At 36.0% G+C, this 12812-nt stretch overlaps 1 long non-coding RNA gene across 1 annotated transcript; it reads left to right on the top strand.

Moving 5' to 3' along the window:
- The first annotated feature begins 3237 nt into the window (after nucleotides 1-3237).
- On the top strand, nucleotides 3238-5947 carry LOC103583237. Its single transcript, XR_549840.1, has 2 exons — nucleotides 3238-3275; nucleotides 3380-5947. It is a non-coding gene; the product is annotated as an uncharacterized LOC103583237 (long non-coding RNA).
- The last annotated feature ends 6865 nt before the right edge of the window (nucleotides 5948-12812 follow it).

Below are 12812 nucleotides of genomic sequence, written 5' to 3' on the forward strand. Positions count from 1 at the left end.
TTAGTCAGATTTTTCTGGTTGTTTTGAAATCTTTGAGATAGAGCTTTGTTACGTGCTGTTTTAGCACCGACTATTGATAGAGAAGCTAGATGTTTCTTCATTACTTTTTATGAAGATTTTTCTTCTGTTACTGGAAAGTAACCTAATCCATTCCTCATGACATTGCATGCACCCACCTGCCTTAAAAAGAAAATGTAGAATGCGGTCTTTTGAACACAGTCTAGTACATTGTTGAAATTTGTGAAACTAATGGAGAATACTCAAACAGGTATTGGACTTTATGTTTTTACACTTCAAAGGTATTTTCTTAGGCACCAAAGTGTAAAATACATACACCCAAAGAGTAAGCAGGATTTTATAAGCAGGATTTCACGGTTGGCTGCAGTAAACTTGTTTCTCTCTGGAAAGAGTTCAAGGAGTCAGCCACAGGGAGTGCTAGCTGTGTCCCAGCATTCACACAGCTGCAGGACAGACAAGTTCACTCCTTATCTTAAAAAGAAGCTCTCCATGGACCTGAAAAGTGAATTCCATGTTCTCCTTGCACATGCAGGCTGCATGCATGGATGGCATTTCTGGGTTCTGTAACCCATTATATACTTGATAGCCCCAGGCTTCCTTTTTGTCTGTGCAGTAACCATGCTCAGATTGACCATTCAGGTAGGGAATCAGATTCTTGTTCCCTTCCTATATGTGAGCCCACTCTATTTGTGAGCCAGAGCATCAGTTATGTGGTCTTTTCTAAATTATGTTTTGTTATTTCCTTAATGTTATTTAAACTTCATGGAACTTATTCTGCATTTGCCAAGTCTTTCCGTTGAATAAATATCTCCATAACCTATTGCTTCACTTTGGTAACAGAATTGTTGCAATTTGTGGTCAAAACCGAGCAAAGACCTCACTCATTTTTTTTCCTCTGTAAAATGTCCAATGTTGCTGGCTTCCTTTTTCCTAAACAAAGGCCTTGACTTGTTCTTTGTTCTGGTAGCACCTGTCCTTACTGAATAAAGATTTACAGATAATAATACAAAACAAAGAATGACTTAATGGCCACCACAGAGACATGCTACCCCTATACAAAGTCATTAATACTAAATTAGTTCAGACTCAAAGCACTTAGAGTATCACCTGTTATATGGTAAGTGAACTGTAAATCAGGATCATCAGAGTTCTATAAATTAAAAATTATCATTCTTTTCCTCCATCTATATGAGTAATTTTTTTTTTCCTTTTTGTCTTTTTTACTGACCGGTAACGGGATCGCAACCCTCGGTGTTGCGCCCGCACCATGCTCAGCCAGTGAGCAGGAACCGGTCTCCACACGGGATCCGAACCCTCGGTGGGAGTGCCGCCACGCTCCCAAGCGGCGCACTCTCCAGTGCGCCACCGGGCTGGCCCTATATGAGTAATTTTATAATTCCCAAATTATCAAAAGTAGAAGAGGTGTAGCTGAACATCCGGGTTGACTTAGGAGGGGCCAGATGATCCAGAGGCTGATGGGCTCTGGAGGGTGACCATCAGCTGCTCACAGATTGAATTATTTACTCAAAATTATCCCTAAAACCTTATAAAATGCTGCCTGAATATTCAAGGAAAGGAGACCGAAGGAACTAACATTTGCTGTTCCATTTGGGGCCAGACACACATCATCTCATTGATTCTTTACGACAACCATATCATTTGTTCACTAAGTGCTTTTGATTTGTTTATTTGCCTTTTTGTTTTAAGTTCCCTGGATCCCTAGCTGAAGAGTTGTGAAAAGAGCTCATAGTGATCCATTATTGTCTCACGGTCTGCACTTCAAGGCCTGACTCAGGATATGTTAGCAGGCTTTCCCAATTCTCTTCCTTTGTTGAGGGCATTGAAGCTTAGCTGCCTCATCTACGTGGTCGTGTAATTATTTTCCCTTGACCATCTCTTCCCCAGGAAATCTTGCCTCGGTTGGATGATATAATCTTGTTGATGTTCTTTTTCTCAAGTTTCTTCTAGTTCTATGATTCTCTTAGAGCTCAGAATCGGAAATTATGCTAATTGCCTAACTAGCAATGGGTACTGCAGAGAAAACAAAAATTGCCTTGAGAAATATTGGCTTGGGGCAGTATAAGAAAAGGAGAGGACAAAGGGCAGGAAGAGACACTTCTCCAAAGGCTATAGAACTAGAAGAGGGCCTTGAGCAAACTGTATTTTTCACGTTTCCTGTGCACAGCACAGTGCCTCATTCTGTAGCTACTGGGTCATGTTGACTATTGATGTGGATTTAATGATAATGACGGTGGCTGTGCCACTATCTTCTTTTGGAGTCTCATAGGCTGATGGGGAGTCCCAACCCCACTCCTTTGCCCATCCTTCCATGCTGGTAGCCCCTCTTTACCCCCTACATATCTTTCTCTCCAGTGCTTCAGTTTTCATGTTCCTCATACCATATTTTTTCAGCCAAAAGTGCTACCCAGAGAAACTGAATCAAGATCAAGAACCCATTTTCATCTTTATATTTTCGTGGTGTTGGGAGACAGTGTTGTGAATAAGGGAGCAGATCTAAACAGAGGAGAGTGTATAAGGAAAAGCTAGCGTCCCAGCGTTCACTGCCTTCAACAGCAGGATGAGGAATTCTTTGGAGGTCAGAGGCTGACGCCGGCTTCTTCTAAGATGCCTGGAAATCCTGTGTTGCTCTCAGCATTGGATCTGTTACTCATTTGCTGATTAGCCAAAGGGGACTATTTGTCCGTCCTTTTTCTGAAATGGAGGTTTGATTTCCCGTGAAATCGTAGAATACTGAGCCAGAGGCACCTCAAGACCTCCTAGGCACCCCTTTATTTTATAGCTGAGGAAACTGAATCCCAGACCTGTGGGGCATCATAATCCGCCAAAAGTTACACAGCAGCCGAGTGATACAGAAAGACCAGAATCTGTCCCCAGCTACAGTCAGCACCCTTTTCCCTACACTGTTTGCTTCCTGATGAAAAGACCCAATTTCTCAATGAACTGCAGATTTTTATACATTTTATACATCTGTGAAAGCTACTTTTTATTCCTTATTACCTGCTGTCATCTTATCCCTGCTTTTTTTGCAAAGAGATTTTCTTTTTGCCTCTTAGTTTAAACTACTGTATCTTTGTAAGAAAATAACTAATTTTCAACCATATTTCGTGATGAACTTTTACTCGTGGTAATTAATGGTGAAACTCCTGAGATTAAAAAGGAAAGAAAAGAAGAAAAGTAATTGAAATTTTGCTTTTCCTTACAGACACTCTGGAAAATGGATCCAGTAAGGGTGACAGGTGAGCAAGATGTTTTTGTTTGCCATTTGTGCTTTTCAGTGGTGGCATTTTCGATGCAAACTACAGTGAGTTTGATCATTTCTTTCTGTTTTGCTTAAATCCAGTGCAGCTAAAAGAAAGGGACCCAGCAAGGAGGACACATACTGGAAGGAGATCAATGCAGCGATGGCCTTAACAAATCTTGCACAGGGAAAAGACAAACTGCAGGGGACTACTAGCTGCATCATCCAGAAGTCGTCCCATATAGCAGAAGTAAAGACAGTCAAAGTGCCCCTGGTGCAGCAGTTTTAAGAGCTTGTCACTTTTCAGGTCTAATGGATGTTCTTCATGTCAATGTTTTTTTGTAAATCCTCATCCTAAGAGCCGAAGCAGGAGTGAAAGATACTCCCTTTCAAAACTCTTCTTATTTTTAATTATCCAAAATATATCATTTAGTTGCTTCTATAAAAGACATATAAATTATAAAAAAAAACTCATTTTAATCAAAAATATTAACTTATTTTATGTTACTCAAACTATGCATAAAATGTCTGCATTACCATTACAGTAAGTGCCTTGCTTCCCGAAAATAAGCTCCAACGTGGGCATAGTGGAACAGCTATGCCTCAAAATGCCAACGCCGTATGCTTATTAGTCTGTGTGCATCATTCCAGATGGATGCAATCATTCCAGACCTGAAACCAGAATTGCTCAAAGTCCTTGAAATATATTCGATAATTCACATGTTAAAACGTGGAAATCTGTTCAGGCCAAATGAAATGTTCCTTTAAAAGAACTTCTGCAGTATTGAAAATTGTTCAATGTGCTTTTCAGGGTGATGGTGGGAACTCCATGCACGCATCTTGCCTGCATATCTGATGTGTTACAAACTTCCAAAGTGAAAGGTGTGGCAATCCATCCACATAATGCGTACATTTAAGAAGTGAGTCCTTCAAACTAATTTAAAATTGCAATGAATACATTGTGATCAGAAAAACTTTTTTCAAGTACTTCTGGAAAGCACCACAATGCCCTTTAGAATTAATTTGGATTTTCTTTTTCTCAAGTTTTGCTAAAGTTTTTAAAAACTTTATTATATAAATAACTCAAAATTTTCCTGTTTAAAACTAAACCTATAGTTTAGTTTTAAAACATAATCCTGTTTGCATTAGAGTTCAGTGTTTTTTGTGATGGAAACTTTTTCAAACGGAATGACTAAAAACCTTTATTTGGTTCATTTCAAATTACAATTGCTGATGGACAATTTGTACTGCAGTGAGAACAAGACAATGAAAGAAATGTATCTCTGTGAATATACATATACACGCATAAAATCGGTTTTTAAATTTGAAACATATGGAAAACAAACATTAAACAGTCTCTGAATTTTGCCAAGTAGGACATTAAAGTAAAAATTAAGTGAAATCATGCATTAAAAGAAAGAACATTTTGTTTCTAAATTAGGATTTAGAAACTACCATTGAGTGAGAATAATCAATATCAAGAGAGAAAAATGTCTTTTTCAATCAAACAATAATGTTCCAATCAGCTTCGGAAGATATGAAACTTGACCAAACAGTGGAGATGCCAAATATAACAGAGTGTATATGCTACAGAGAAGTAAAAAGGATTTGACTCTTTTATGATGGGATTTTTTTTTCTGGGTGTGTAATGTATTTTGTAATTTTTTTTTTTTTATACTGGAAAGTATTTTTTGTGAGTGTCAATGAGAGCCAGTAGTGCAGCCATGTGGTGACATTTTTCTTTATTTTGCAAAATGTTTTTAAAACCAAAGCCTGTTCTAGTTACTATATGGACAGTGTCAGTCTTGATATAAATTGTAGGACACTTTTTTCACGTAACATAGCATTTGGGGATTGGGTTTACTTCGTGTAATGAATATAATTTGATATAAAAATATTTTGTGTATATAGATATTTTTACTTTGTTTTTTAAATTGCTGTTTGCAGTAACAGTAAATGCAAAGCAAGATATGTTAAGTTATGACTGTATGATCAGATGAAGTATGAGTTCTTTTGGTTTACATCCTTAAGTAGTTAGTTATCCATAATAAAAACTTTGGAATCTTTATGAAACAATTTTTCCAAAATGTGAGCATGTAAATGAAAACTAAGGACAAGTACTTCACTCTTTTTCATACTATTTTTGTAAGTTATTCTGGTATTAAATATTTTAAAGAAGTGTTTTTGACATATTTCAGTTAGATGAATGAATGCTGGTTATATTTTATTTGAATTAATCATGATTCATTTTTGCCATCTCTTTTTTAAAAAAATCAGCAAATTGGTTCTGTGTTACAAACTGTAGATGATAAGTCAATATAGGACAGCTGTTCACATGATTTTTTAAAATACCAAAGCTTGGAGACTGGCCTGTAAACATGTCAAGAAGATTTTATAAATAGCACATGCTTGGCAATATCTTCAATTGCAATTACATTTAATTTATTTTTTTCTTTTGCTGCTTTAACATGTTCTGGAAATTAAAGTCCCCCAGTCTTTTAAAAGGTCTTGAACAATGCTGAGCCAGCAGCTGAGAATCTAACTCATAATTTATGTTGTAGAGAAATAGAATTACCTCTCTTTGTTTTGCCACATGTAATCATTTTAATAAAATTAATACCTGCCAGGAGTTCTTGACAGATTTAAAATAAATGTTAATTTCTAGACCTCACTGATCATATGAATTTTGTTTTCCCGTGAGAGTTGACCAGGTGGAGAAAGCAGTAGAACAGAAGGGTCCATTATACACCGCAATTCTCCTTAGGTTGGGAAGGGATATGATATGGGAGTGCTACATTTGTATTAGGTTTGAATTTCAACACCTTAGACCACCAACCCACCTTTTAAGAGCCTAGGAAAAGAGAGAGTGATGCTGACTTTTAATATATAACTTTAAAGTGAACATTTTCACTAAATATCTGAGTAGCTAATACAGTAAACATTATTACTGGTGTGCCCTGTATGGGAGAGAAAACCTTGACTTCGAAGCTAGACAGATTTACATTTGAATTCCGCCTCTGCCCTTCAGTACTGAAAGATCCAGACTCAGTCACTCTCATCTTGTGTCTTCACCTGCAAAGTAGCAGTAAGGAGCTATATACTTCGTAGAATTTGCTCTAAGGTTAAGATAATACACAACATATAAAGTGCCTACCACAGTGTCTGGCAGATCACAGGTGTTCAATAAGTGGCAAGTATTGTCACATAATTATAACTCCTCTGTATGGAGTTTGTGCACAAAAAGTAGAAATATAAATGGAACATGAGACATGGTACTTTAATGGAGAGCTTTGGGAAAGGAAAGATATCAGACGTGAAAAGCTGCAGTGCGATGGTGAAATTTGGTATCAGAGTTAGAAAGATCTCAAGGAAGATCATTTTACTATGACTGAACTACCTGCCGAAGAGCATAAAGTAGGGTAAAGGTAAGAAAGAACTTGCATGCCAGTAGACAACACAGCAAGTGCAAACACTTCCTTCATTCAGATAAACAAGAATTGCTTTTCCCTCTATTTGTCCTGCTTGATACTGTTCAAGATGACTAAGAACTCAAGCTGTCTGTGTTCTCTACCTGCCCCAAGTAGCAATGGTCAACAAACAGTGACAACGGCCATGGTCTGCTTTTAGGCTCACCCAGTTCAATGGCGTAACATCATGCAAATAAACACAGAGAATCTGAGCAAGCCAACCAGGCGGGGTGGGGGGGTGGTCAGAAGTTGGGCTGGCACATTGTGGCTTTGCTGCTTCACTCTTTAGTGACTGGTGAATAAGCATAAGCCTCCATGCCCAGTGTCCGCATCTATAAAATTAGATCTATGAAATTTACCTACTCCAGAGATCTGTTAGGATTTAGTGAGACAGCAGATATAAAAGTGCTTTGCAAACTGCATGGCACTGTACAAATGGTAATAATTATGAGTGTCTTTAACATAACCTTGGAAGGCCTAATATTCCAAACTTTTTGGCAACATAAATTGTGGTTTCCAAGGAGCATATAGGACCCCTAGATTTTATCAAATATGTGTTATAGTCTACCATCTTTGGGACTTTCTGAGCACTAAGAGCTTCTTGGTTCTATACTTCCTTGCAACAGTTATGATCAGAATTAGATAATTGATTGTCACACTGCAGGGATAGGATTCCGATTCCACCATTTCCTAGCTTGGAGACCCATCTTTGAGATGGACTAAAAATTTGGTTTGGGAGATGTGTACATTGGTCATAATAAACATTTTTTAAGGTGAGAAAAACAGATTTCTGAGTTTGGAAAAACAAGCTGATGGGTTCTTATATCTTTACACAAACGACTCCATGGGAATTCATCCCATGTAAGGATTGTCTCCGTAAGTCTTCTAAAACAAATTTTAGGCCAAAGCCAGTTTCTGAAGATTTGACCTGCAGTGAGTCTAATCTGTTACTCTTGACCTTTAAACAAAATTTTAAACTTTAATTAGCATTTTAAAAATTATAACTTATGCTAGTTGTAGGAAAATTTAAGCATTAGAGAGAAGGGCACAAGATAAAGATCCCCAGGCCCTACCTCTTCACAATCCCAAATTCATATCCCAAAGATAACCATGTACAACAGTGTCTTGTGTGTGCTTCCAGAAACTCGGTGCATATATAAACTGGTACATTTTTATCTTTCACTTATTATTTTCACACTGCTCTGCAACATTTCTTCCATTCTCTCATGTGTGTGTGTGAGTGTATCAGTATGTGTAGATTTCATTATTTTAAATGAATGCACAGGATTTTATTTTTGAATCTATTATAATTTATTTAGTAAATACCCCATCGATGTACCTTTGCATTATTTCCAATTTTTTGTTATTATAAACGGTGCTACTTAAAGTGCTGTTTCACATTGAGATAAGGAGCTTGCACCAGAATACGTATAAATTATCGTAGTGCTTTCTTCATCAAGAAAGTCTATGAAAAAAAAATAAGCTGAACTCACAGAGCCCTTAGAAATGTAGTTGATTTACATTGAGTAGCACTGTTATAAACTGACTCAGTGAATATTCTTGTACATTTATGTCTTCAGCCCCTAAACATCTACAGGATAGATTCCTAGAAGTGGAACCAATAAGTAAAATGATAGGTACATTAATGATGGATGTTGCCAAATTACCATTGAAATTTTTCACCAATTTACACTTCCAGCAATAGGGTGTGAGTTTCTGTTTTTCCTCAACCTGGTCAAAACATTGAATATTATCAAACTTTTCAGTATTTGACAGTGTGGTAGATAAAAATCATATCTCATCATTATTTTAACTTGTACTTTTTTAAGACAAGTAACACTGTACATAAAAACTTATTGACCACTGGCATTTCTTATCAGCGAACTGCTTGTTCATTTTCTTTTCTTTCTATCTTTCTTCATGTATCCATTTGTAAGAGATTGGTATGAGCTCTTTGTATATCAGAAAATTCAGTACTTTGTAATATATGTTGCAAATATTTTTCCAGTTTGTTGTTTATATCTTTTTAAACTTTACTTACAACATTTTGAAATTCAAAAGCTTAAACGTATACATAGGTTGTATAGGAGGTACTGCATATATCTGGTCATCTTAGAAGCAGTATAGTGTGTGCAGTAGTTCAGAGCACAAACTCGAGCTGGACTGCTGAGGTTCAAATCATCTCTCTTCTGCTTACTGGCTCTACAACCTTGGACATGACACTTAACCCATCTATGCTTCGATTTCCTCATCTGCAAAATATGGATCATAATAACACCCACTTCTAGTGTCAGAGTGAGGATTAAACTAGTTATTATACATAAAGCACTTAAAACAGTACCTGGCATATAGTTAGTGCCAAGATTGTAAAAAGATTCATCCATGTTTTCTATTAGTTTTATGGTTTATTTTTATATATTTAAATCTTATACTTGTTAGCAAATTAATTTGGCATAGAAAGTAAGCTAGGTATCTGGCTCTCCCCTAAACATTCCTCTCTGCTCCCCCATGAAAGAAAAACTAACTGGTTGTCTCAAAACTATTTACTAGATAATCCACCAATCTAAATACTTACTTCTGAACTCTTTATCCTGTCTTTTCCTAGTAGTTGAGTATGGAGTGTTTCATTACCATTCTTACTTCTCACAATTTCTTGGCTCTTTCCTCATCTTAACTTTTAAAGGTATACATTATAAATTATGTTATCAGATCCCTACTCCTGCCAAAAGCATGCTGGTACTTGTGGATCGCATGAATATATAGATCAATATACACTTTGTAATATTGATTTTTATTATTCAATTTTTTTCTTCCATTTGATCCTCAGTCGAGTTTTAGTTTCCTTCATGTTTCTTCTTAATTTTATTTGTTGTTATTTATTTTTGTGTTTCATTTGTCAATATGATTTTTCCATTGTAACATAATCTTTATTATCATTTGTTTGTAGACAAACTAGACTTTTTAAAATTTTTGTTTGCCAGTCAATTAGGATTTTATTTTTTAAATAAATTTTTCAGATATTTCACATGGATTTCCTGGTATACAGTCATATTATTTCCAAATAATGAAAATTTACTGATTCCTTTCTGATATTTATACTCTATTTCTTTCTCTTTTCTTGTGTATTGACTAATATTTCCAGAACAATTTTTAATAAGGGGGATGATAGTGAGCCCTTTTGTATTTTTCCTTACATTAATGGGATTACCTGTAGTGTTTAAATATTTATATATAATGGATGTTGGTTTGAGAGTTATTTTTTTCGTATTTTAAGACAATATTCTTTCATTCTGAATTTACTAAGAGATTTTATTATAAATGGATGTTGATTTTTTCTAAACATTTTTGAAAATTGTAACATAGAAAAATTCACAAACCTTAAGTGTACAACTCAACAAGTTTTTATCAAGAGAATATAATTGTATAACTATCACCCAGATTAAGATTAAGAACATTATAAGTATTCCAGAAGCACCCCCGCAAAGATAACTATTTTTCTGACTTCTGCCTATTTTTGAAATTTAAGTAAATAGAATCATAGAGTTACACTTGTATTTCTGCCTTCTTTTGCTCAATATTACGTTTGTGAAATTCATCCATCATATTGTATATAGCAGCCATTCATTGCTTTTTATTGTTATATATCATTGCATCACTACGAGAACATACCACAAATTATTTACACATCCTACTGTTGATGGACATGTGGGTTGTTTTCCATTTGGGGGGCTATGATGAATAACACTTCTATAAACATTCTTATATAATTCTTTTGATAAATTTATATGTGCATTTTTGTTAGGTAAGAGTTGGTCTTTTTGAGTTATGTTCAGTTTTAGCGAATATTAGCAAATAGTTTTCCATAGAGGTAGTATCGATTTATAAGAAGGGTATGAGAAATGTAGTAGGTCCACAAACTTGCCAGTTTGAGTATTTTCAGTTTTTAATGTTTTAGCCAGTATGGTGGATTTTAAGAGGCATCTTGTAGTTTGAATTTTTGTTTTTAATTTTAAAGCAAAATAATATTTATTAAATATATTGATGTTATTTAATGTAAATATTTAATTAATATTTTATTTGTGGTTTTAATATGTACTGACTCTTTGGATAGTGTGGCAGTGCCTGTTCAAGTTTCTTGCCCATTTTTGTGTTGGGTTGCCTGTTCTTTTCTTACTGATTTTTAAATGTTCCTTAATACATTCTGGATATAAGCCCTTTGTCTGATGTATACGTGTATGTGTGTGTGTATGTGTGTCAGTAGCAAGGGTCTCCCAGAAAAATACCTTGTATAATGCTACAATTGAATCTCCTTAAATGCATTTGTCTGTTTGTTTATTAGTTTATTTGTTGCCAAGTTATAATAATTCTCCTCCAACAGTTCTGTTTTAGTAGAAACTGCCTGCTCTGGATATTGTGTTTGTTATTCCCCTCTCTGGCTGCTCAATCATCAGTTTTCATTGCATGTTCACGCCTTTCTTCAGTTTGACACTCAGATCCATCTTAAGTCTGATGAATTGGGGGCTGGGGCAGACACTTTGAGCCCTCGTGATCAGGAATTAGACCAGCTGACACACTGTAATCCCTTGTTAAAGTGCTGAGAGGTATCCCTTCTGCTATCCAGGCTGCATAACTGCAAAAGTAGGAAGTGGGCCAATTACTCAGCTCTCCCATAGCTCTTTGAGGGTCAAGACCTCACACTGTCTAGTGCTGCCTTCTTCTTAGAGATCTCTATTTTCACAAGACAAACTTGCCTAAGAACTTAAGAGCTTGATTCCCACCTTGGTTCCAGCCTAGACAGAGAGAAACTAATCACCTCTGTCCCTCCCTCCTTCCCCCCCCCACTTCCTCCTTTCTCTGTCTCTGTCTTGGTCTCGCTCTCTCTCTCCTTGCAGGGTCAAGTCCTTGCTCAACTCCACAGGCTCTGCCTGACAACATCAAGAGCAGCTTCTCTGCGGTAGTCCAACTGGAGTTGGATATGAGGAGCCGAGTAGCTGAGGCACGTGCAGGCTGCCATTTTCCCAGTCTGGATTTCCTCAGCTGCATATTTTAAGCACTATCTGTTGAATCCTCAATATGAAAGATGAAGTAACCTCAACTCTCATATTTCTTCTCATTCTCACATGTCATTTTTAAAATTGTTTTGCTAATTTTACATTGTCAGTATTATGTTACTTAAGTTATTCTCTGAAACCATAACTCTCACAATTATTAAAATAGGCTTAATGCTTACTATATGAGTCCTTTCATATATGACTCCCACTTTCTGAATACCCCATTTTGATTTATCTTTTGACTAGATGGATTTTCTCATTTGTCTTTTGTTTTGTTTTGTTTTGTTTTTTTAAAAAAAGATGATCTTATGAATGCTGCATTCCTCAGGTTGAAGCTGTCTTCTGTCCCTTTATGCATTCCTGATCACTTAGCCAGATAATACAAGTCTGGGCTCTTTTGCCCTCAGAACTCCACTACTAATTAAATATTGTTGTGAGAAACTCTTACGCCAGCCTTGTATTTCTCCCTGATACATTATCTGCTGTGTTTCTTTTTCTTTTTCTTTTTTTTTTTATTCCAGAGTGTTCTGTGTCTTCTGGATCTACAGATTGACATCTATTTTAGGAAAATTTCTTATATCGAAACTATTTCCTAAATTCCCTTTTTTGTTCTCTTCTTGAAAGTTACTAATTTGCCTTCTTCGTTCATTCAACTGTTATTTGCTGTGTACCTATATATGCCAGTCATTTTGCTAAGTGTGGGGTATTCAGTAATGTGAATTTTAAAAATGTAGTAGAATTCTAACTAAATCTCCTGTGTCAGTCTCTTTTACCTATTTTCAGCGGTGTCAAGTTTTCTTCTTGTTATCTTCATGTCTCTGGGTTTGTTTCACCTTTCATTTCTTTCCTGTCCACAGGAGGCTCACTTCTGTTCTTCTATGCTAGTTATATCATTTATCTCCCTCTTGGAGCTTGCTTTTCAAAATCTATTTCTTCTGTAACTCTTTGAGTATACAGAGTGGTGTTTGTCCGAAATTTTTTTATTTTTGTGGAAAACTGCTTTTCATGCAGGTTCTT

This window comes from Galeopterus variegatus, unplaced genomic scaffold, assembly GCF_000696425.1.
Source record: "Galeopterus variegatus unplaced genomic scaffold, G_variegatus-3.0.2 Scaffold20852, whole genome shotgun sequence".
In the NCBI taxonomy this organism is placed as follows: Eukaryota; Metazoa; Chordata; class Mammalia; order Dermoptera; family Cynocephalidae; genus Galeopterus; species Galeopterus variegatus.